Genomic DNA, 9532 nt, shown 5'->3' with positions numbered 1-9532 from the left:
TGGCATGTCATCAAACTACTGAATATCAGATTAGGAAGTGGGGGTAGTGTTGGGAGAATATGATGTGAGTAGGTTTGTGGGATGATGCAGGTTGGGTCTACTTCTGGTGGAGTCCAGGTGCAGCCTACTCCACAACGAAGTCAGGTTGGGAGGCCGTTGAAACTCATGCAATTCCTCTGTAAGCCTGAAACTGTGTGTCATGTCAGCCCCTCTCCTCTCATACAGGGTCTAAAAGCAAACCTGATGTTGTTGAAGAAACAGCCTTAGTAACCGTCACCTGTCCAATAATCTCTCCTTTGTACTGCTGTAACAGCAGCATTATACACTGTGCTTTAGGGCCTGGTTCACAATGCTTAGCCCTGTATTGCAACTGTTGGGTTGTCTGCACTCGCATACACTCTGATTAGCTCTGAGAACAACTCTATAGCCTTCAGCTCCATTGGCAAACGGCCAAGTCAAGATTATGTAACCATCTGCGATGGATGTCTCCTCTTTTCACTTGCACCCTGTATGGCTAACGCAGTGCAAATTACTGTTTTCAAAACAGAGCGTCACTTAAGCCTCATACCGTGTGTAATATGTAGGACTACTGTATGCTGTATTATGCAACACAAAGAGGAGAAATTATGTAAAGTTTTAGTAGGGAAATGCATGAATATCAGTTATATGCACACACTCACACAGCTTCAAACACAAGCAAACACTGCACCAGCCAGCCACATTTATAGTCCACCTCGTTCAACGTCAGGGAATATATTGTCCACTGTAATGTAATGATCATCCCGCTTGTGCTTGCTAATTCAAACCTGGCGACGCCTCAAAATAAACTTCTCTACGCTTCCTTCCTCTCATTTTCTCTTTCTGTCTATCATGCTCTCTGCCACTGCCCTGTCATCTGTCCCTTCAATCCTCTCCCTCTGCTCATACTTTCTGTCAGCCCTAGCTGACTTGGCAACCTTCAGTGTGTCACCAACACAAATACACACACACACACTTTGCGCCTATCCCCCCTGTCGTACACACAGAGATCCAGTTCTCTTGCTACAGCCTGTAGTTCATCCCTCCTTCCTTTCTCTTTCCGAACTCCATCTCTGTCAGCTAAAGGCACAGTCTGTCCCTCCGTCCTCTATCCACTAAACTAGCATAAACACTTTAGCCACATTACCATAGGGGTTAGGTAAAATCCCAGTGCATCACAACAAGGAAAAGATAGGCATTTGGTCTTGGTAGAACAATCACAATTATTGGCAATTGCCCACACCAACATCTCTAACATTGTCTAGTACCCTACCTACTGCTAAATGTGGATGGATACATCTTGGTTCTAGCGTCTAAAAAAAAATACGGACACTTTTAATCTTCATGGATAGTATCCAAAATCGAGATAATGAGACAGTTGGTTGGTGCATCATATTGTACACTTAAGCCAGCATTGACTGAAGTGCCTTTCATGATGCTCTCAGCCTCTCCCAGTAGGGAGTCTTGGATATTTATAACTAGATATCTTAATCTCCTTCAAGTGTCTGTCATTTCTCTCCCATTTCAACAGTTAGGTCTGTCGTCTTTTCCCATGTTGTTTGGCAATAGGCTAATCCTTAAAATTTGGACGAGGCCCACGGGAGACGGTTTTCCAGACATCCTGAGAACCTACTGTTTGTTCAAGTGCTAGTCAGTTATCACACAAATACCTGGAGACGTTTGAATTTGAATTCTAATACTTCAGCAACAACAAAGAGAGAAGACGAGTGCTGCTGAAGCTGTCTAAAGTCTCTTTATTTGAGGCAGAACCGACTCTCTGAGCAGGCTTTAAATAGAAGCGTCGTTTGAAATAATCAAATCAAAGTTTATTTGTCACGTGCGCCGAATACAACAGGTGTAGACCTTACAGTGAAATGCTTACTTACAGGCTCTAACCAATAGTGCGAAGAAAAAAAAGGTGTGTGTGTGTGTAGGTAAGTAAAGAAATAAAACACCAGTAAAAAGACATTTGAAAATAAGAGTAGCAAGGCTWTATACAGACACCGGTTAGTCAGGCTTACTGAGGTAGTATGTACATGTAGGTATGGTTATAGTGACTATGCATATATGATGAACAGAGAGTAGAAGTAGCGTAAAGAGAGAGGTTGGCAGGTGGTGGGACCTAATGCAGATAGCCCGGTTAGCCAATGTGCGGGAGCACTGGTTGGTCAGGCCAATTGAGCTAGTATGTACATGAACGTATAGTTAAAGTCACTATGTATATAAGATAAACAGAGAGTAACAGCAGCGTAAAAGAGGGGTTGGGGGGGGCACCCAATGCAAATAGTCCGGGTAACCATTTGGTTACCTGTTCAGGAGTCTTATGGCTTGGGGGTAAAAACTGTTGAGAAGCCTTTTTGTCCTAGACTTGGCTCTCCGGTACCGTTTGCCATGCGGTAGTAGAGAGAACAGTCTATGGCTGGGGTCTTTGACAATTTTTAGGGCCTTCCTCTGGCATCACCTGGTGTAGAGGTCCTGGATGGCAGGCAGCTTTGCCCCAGTGATGTACTGGGCCGTACGCACTACCCTCTGAAGTGCCTTGGGGTCGGGGGCCGAGCAATTGCCGTACCAGGCAGTGATGCAACCGGTCAGGATGCTCTCGATGTTGCAGCTGTAGAACCTTTTGAGGATCTCAGGACCCATGCCAAATCTTTTTAGTTTCCTGAGGGGGAATAGGCTTTGTCGTGCCCTCTTCACGACTGTCTTGGTGTGTTTGGACCATTCTAGTTTGTTGTTGATGTGGACACCAAGGACCTTGAAGATCTCAACCTGCTCCACTACAGCCCCGTCGATGAGAATGGGGGAGTGCTCGGTGCTCCTTTTCCTGTAGTCCACAATCATCTCCTTAGTCTTGGTTACGTTGAGGGATAGGTTGTTATTCTGGCACCACCCGGCCAGGTCTCTGACCTCCTCCCTATAGGCTGTCTCGTCGGTGATCAGGTGACACTTGTGTCGTCTGCAAACTTAATGATGGTGTTGGAGTCGTTCCTGGCCATGCAGTCGTGGGTGAACAGGGAGTACAGGAGGGGACTGAGCACGCGGTGTTGGAGTCATGCCTGGCCATGCAGTCGTGGGTGAACAGGGAGTACAGGAGGGGACTGAGCATGCACCCCTGGGGAGCTCCAGTGTTGAGGATCAGCGTGGCAGATGTGTTGCTCTCAGGAGTGCTGACAGTCAGAGACAGTGCCAGCCACGTGGCTCGATGGACGCTGCTGGAGCGGAATTAACAACGCTGGTGGCATGAACCCTGGTGTTAGGGCCACCGAGGCCCCGGAATCTGTTTGGCTCTCTCTGACTTTGGGTGAACCAACCAGAACTGTTATTAGAATCTTCTGTGGTCTTGAGAGTGGTGTGTCTTCCTTGCCCTGAGGTATTACCAGGGTGAATTCAGACACCCTGGACAATGTTGTGATGTGGTCAGGGGACCATGCAGCCTGAGAGGCTCTCTGTGTTGGTTTTGTTCTCGACTCCTTTTAGTTTATGGCCTAGGAAAGTGAGTAGGAGGAGAGTGGCTAGCAGAGGAATACGTTTTGGTTGAGAATTGAGACCAAGTAGGCCTAGTCGTGTTTTTTTGGAGTAATTGAAATGACTAACCTTTCCCACTGTGGTTGCATGTATCAAGTTTCCTGAATTGAATTGTGGATGGCATTTAGATTGATCAAAGCATTATCGAGGAGCAACTCTGGAAGTTATCCACATCGAAGACACTCTTGCTCCCTGATCCTTAAGTTCTGCCAGTATGTGTTGCAACATCTGCAAGACAATGTTTAAGAACTACTTTGAAAATCCCAGAGTCAAATATAGAACAACACGTGGTGCATGCTGTTTACTATTGACTTGCTGAATACAAAGTGATGATTTTAAAATAAACACAGTGTCCACATGAAGCTTATTAGGTAGGCCTAGGCCTAATCTGTATCAACCTTATACCGATTCCTCAGGTAGAATGTCTCAGCCAGGCCATGTTTAGGTTGGATTGTTGACCTAGTTTGTCTTCCATGGCACTGGCCCATGAGATGTCATTTACTCGTACATCTGATGATCTAACACCAATTTTAGTCTACCCTCTAGTGCTAGTTTTAAGAAGCACTGACCCCGAGAAGCATAGCTTGTCGAATCCTGATAWCTTCCAAAAACACTGGTGTAGGTCATGCCTTCTCTTTAGTGGTCTAATGGGCCAAGATCACCTTCATAACAACATGCTGACTGGACAGAGAAGGATTTGTCCCCCCACCACCCTACAATATTTAATCATCATACCCCTTCAAGTTAAGTTCACACTAATGGAAGGTTCCACTATTGCTCTTCTCGCCTACATTTTGCTCCAGGCAGCTCTGTTAAGTCAGAGTTGTGGTCTTTGGTAAACAGTGTGTGATAATGTATTTTTCTCACTGTGGTCAATACTTTGGATAATGCTATTTATTGTAGTGAGCTTGTGAAATGATCATTGTGGTGCAGTACTCCCCTCTGGGCCTAACTCTGTTCACTGTGTGTGTGTGTGAATGTATTTCCCCTCTTAACGTCATCACGTGCTTGCCCCGTGTACACAAAAGGAGCATTGTGGGCCTTCCGGGCCTCCATTTTAGGGTGGTATTGTGGCGATGCCCCTGAGTTGGTGTGGGCGTGGTTGTACCAGGCATCTCTCTCCCCGTCGCTGACTTCCAGCATCATCTCGCTGGGAAGAGCGACCCTGAATACCTCCTCTGTCACTAGCTGTGGCTCTGGTTGAAGGCCAGCCACGGGCAGCAGTATTCTGACAAGCACAAAGGCACTGCCTCTGGACAGCATTCATCCCTAACAACTTTATCTTAAGCATTGTTTAGACAGGTAAATCAGCTGGCAAGCATATTTTGAGGAAGAATGTTTTGCATTAAGTTGCAAGATACAAGTATTTGTAACAGCTTTTAGCACTGTACATTTCTGCTGTATTTAAAATACATTTTGTGAGTGCTGTGGTGAGTATTTGAAATTATCTGGGAGTTTTTTTGAAAAATCTCCACAATTTTGTCATGTCAAAATGTTGCCCCAGCTATTGCATAACACAAAGTAAAAATCTGTACTTTCGAGGGTGTTATTGACAAAGCCATGAAGGAATGTTGATGTGTGAAATGATGCGTGTAGCCCCTCTTCACACACATAATTTCACACATTCTCAAACATGTCAGGAGTTTGAGAACCTGCTGGAAAGGAAGAGTGAGAGGGCCAGTCTGCCAGTTCGGGGGCAGGATCTCTAGCTGCCAAGCCTGAACAGAGCTCTCCTTGTCCGTTTGGGGTGTTCTTATCACGAGCTCACACCTGGAGAGATGTGGGGGCGCGGGTTGAGTGTTGTCACTGCACTGGCTCAGAAATAACTCTTCTCAATCAGTTGGAGGCAAGGCTACTCTGTAATTCACACACACATACACAGTGAGCTATAAGTAACTGCTATATTTGACTGATATGGGGATTTAACCTACGTAAGGTAGAGAATCTCTCCTTTCCTCAAACGTTCATTGAGATGACTCATTCTTCAGTAGCTTGCTTTAGAGGATTATAATCTTGTGGAAATATATATTCAAGCCTTCCAGCCTGGCTGGTGCTCAACAAAAGCAGGTGAATTAAAAGAAGAACCAAACTCATGACCTGTTTTAAATWTCTTGTGGYTCTTTTTATTTCCTGCTTGTTTGAARCTACTKTTCTGAGGAGGTTGAGGTATGATGTGAGTGGCTGGAAGGCTTTCAGTTGCAGTTTTGTTTCTGAGCATTAGCTAGCCTATTTTGACAAATTTGTGTAAGCCACTGTTTCTCAATGAGTTCTTGGTGAACCCTCAGGCTGCACACAACTGTTTTTCTGTGTTTAAGTATTGTATCACCCCACTGAATAATCACACCAGTAAATGATTATATCTGGAAAAACAGCCAGAGGGAGAGGCTGGTAAGTTCAAGATGCAGTACAGACTAGATGGAGAAGTGGGTAGCGACCCGAATTCATGTGCTCAACTTGTTTGAAATCTTATGTCATTTCTGTGTATGCCTGTGGATGTTATTTATGAGTTATGAGTCAAACTCTGACATTAGTTCAACCAAGCAGGGATGCATAACTCTAGTCCGTGATGTTCGCACTTGGTTATCAGTCTGATTTATCAATGAAGTGCCAGGGAGGAAAGAGAACTAGCAGAATGACAGACTAAAACAACCCCTCTTCTTAGCTCCACTTCTCCCATTCCATAGTAGGCCATGGTCCAATACTTCACATTGGTCAGCTCGTGTGATCGTGGTGGTCCACTGCTTCCAGGCTGACGTGCACTGTCAGACACGTCATAATTCTGAGGAATAAGACTTTTACTGCTCTCTTGTTGCTTGTCTAAATATGGCGTTTTCAATTCTATATCTATGATGCACTGGGTTTCTTACGAATGGGACTTCAAAAGCCTCTTGTCAGGATGTGGGTGCTCTAGTTCCAGAGCTTGCTCTCTCTTGCTCTCTCTCTCTCTCTCTCTCTCTCTCGCTCAAACCACTGACAGTTTTAATGAATTCATGTCTCAGTTATGTTGACAAAGATATTGAAATGACTTGCAGTCGCAAGGATTGTGACCAATATTAAGACATGTTGGACATTGGGGCAATTCAGTACTCAAAAGGGGCTTTCCGGTTTGTGTGTACATTCGCGAGCGTAAGCTTATGTGTGTGTGAGAGAGACGGTGCACGTTACCATGTACGTAGGGTATTATGAAAAGGGAACCAACAATTATTAGCCTACATCAGCAATTTCTGGAAAATCCTGAGGTTCAGTGTCCTTGATAAGTTCCCAGCAGGGCAACACCCTTTTATTATAGTACCATTGTAGGCCATAGGGCCTAACAGATCCATTATACTGGTGTTTTGCATCAAATTCTGCACTGAAATATTCATTTTCATAAGATAAATATACAATGAGCTCAAACTTTTGTGACAGTAATACATTTTTTGTTTTGACTCTGTACTCCAGCACTGGATTTGAAGTGATACAAAGACTATGAGGTTAAAGAGCAGACTGAGGCTATTTTAATACATATCGGGGGAACCGTTTAGAAATTGGAAGAWATTTGGATGCTACCATGATTACRGATAATCCTGAATCTATCGTGAATAACGATGAGTGAGAAAGTTACAGACGCACAAATATCATACCCCGAAGACGTGCTAACCTGTCAACATTACAATAACAGGAGAGGTTAGCGTTATTGGGGGGTATTGTATTTGTGCGTCTAACTTTCTCTCTCAACGTTATTCACAATTCATTCAGGATTGTCCGTAATCATGCTAGCATCCACATTAATGTAGAAGTGTTCAGAAATATGTTCTATTCTTATTTACAATAAAAGTGACTCCAAAATGACACACTACATTATTTACCATTCATTTCTATTGGGCACAAAATGATCTGAAACACAACCAAAACAAACAGCAAATACATCCATCAAATATCTAGAGTCACAAGCTTGATATAATCATTGTGTGCTATGAATATGGGACCAAATACTAAACTTTTGACTACTTTAATACACATATAAGTGAATTTGTCTCAATACTTTTGGTCCCCTAAAATGGGGGAACTATGTACAAACAGTTCTAAACGGTTCACCCGATATGGATGAAAATACCCTCAAATTAAAGCTGACAGTCTGCACTTTAACCTCATAGTAGTTATTGTATTCATTGTATCATTTTAAATCCAAAGTGCTGGAGTACAGTTAAACAACAAATAGTAAAATAGTAATTTTGGAGCTCACTGTATATTATCACCTCCTGTGTCCTGTCATAATTTCCCCCCTGGAGAAGTGTCACCGTGCTCCAGTGTCACTAGGAAGGTACAGATAAACTCTTGGAATATAACAGGAAACAGGCTGCCAGTGGCCACTTCCTGTTTGCCAGTTAACCTTTGGAGCCCAACCTGCATCGATTTCCTCTACTCTCACTTTTTCAAGGCCCTTTTAGTAATTATCTCACTCTCTAGGCATGTATAGTACTCTTACACGTTAGATGTGCTAAATACAGTAGGCTACTAGTCTCAAGCATACTCGGTAGCAGGCTACAACTTTCGTTAGCCTAATCTCTGTTCAATCTTATGACTCTTGTTCTGGAAATGCCTGATAAGCAGTTGTATCAGTGCTTTATCAGAGAGCAACAGATTGACAGCGCAAAGCAAACCCCCAGTCATCCCAAGCCTATTACGACTAGAAAGAACAAGAGAAAAACGTTGGGCTGGTTGCAGAGAGAGAAAGAGAGAGGGGGAGAGCCTAGGTTACATAAGAGGGGTTTACTGGTACAGTTTCTACTGACTGTGACACAACAGCATCCTATTTTTATGCCCTCCAACCCTCCCCTCCACTCTCAGTGCACTTTTAGTTTAATCACACATTCATTTTGTGACCAAGCACAGTGGAAATAAAAACGCAACACACACTGTCCTGTCTTCCTAGCAGTCGTGACTTAACGATTCATCCGCTCTGTGAGGATGGCCTATCCATCCTGTATAAATGCTGTTCTAGACAGTAATGCTCCCTCTGAAATGATTGGAGAGGGAATCCAGAGGGAAAATACATTCATGTGAATGGCCTCTTATGATCTTTTTATTTTTTGACTTTTCATCCACATTATTTGTTTCTAATAATTAGCTGAATCGTTTTTAGTTTTTTTTTATCCGTTTTTAATTAGATTTGACGTATCGTTTGGTTTACCTAACTATCGATGTTAGCTAGCTAGCTTTAAATAGCTAGCTTTGAATGCCGCAACACTGCAGAAGCAAATAGGACTGCATTAGCAGAGATGGCTTGCAGTAGTGAAGATTGTCCACTACTCTGTCACAAAATGTATGGTGAGCCTGTGCGCCAGTGGCAGGAGTGGCATCTACGTAGGGTTAGGCTTATCTACGAAGCCCAACCGACGGAGAGTAAGTTGGTAATGGAGGGGTGTGCTCTATGCTGCTGAGGCTACGGACTTCCGCTGACCATCCGAAGTGCAACAACAAGCCTGATCCCATCCATGACTTCTGAACTTTCTTGATTTGCCAACTGTATCACATTTATTGGTTTGTTTTCTTGTATTTCCTGATGCATATGAAATCCAACTTTTAGTTGCCATGTATACTGAAATAAACTAACTAAACTAATGGGTGAGTGGTAATTGGTGGGATCTCCCCTCTCAGCAGAACTCAGCAGCTTATTGTTGATCTCTCAGACCAGTCAGATCTGTATGAAATGAGAATGACTAAAGGTCTTTAAGTCAAAAATAAATATTTGTGTGTGGGACTGTGTGTGCATCCACATGCAATGATATTGTTATCACTGTCCTGGTTGTTGATCTATTGCCAATGATGAGAACCAAATTTTGTCTGTCTGGATGATAAGGTTTTGTTTCTATAAGACTGTCGGAAGGAAGAAATCCATGATTCATCTACTGCTCAGCCAGTTGTATGTTTACATAAACGAGATTGCACAATCTCACCTTGGTTCCCCCTCCCTCTACTTCTCGTTCTCTTTTTCTCCCCCTCTCCC

This window comes from Salvelinus sp. IW2-2015, linkage group LG23, assembly GCF_002910315.2.
Source record: "Salvelinus sp. IW2-2015 linkage group LG23, ASM291031v2, whole genome shotgun sequence".
Taxonomy (NCBI): Eukaryota; Metazoa; Chordata; class Actinopteri; order Salmoniformes; family Salmonidae; genus Salvelinus; species Salvelinus sp. IW2-2015.
Note: the sequence above shows the minus strand (reverse complement) of the source record.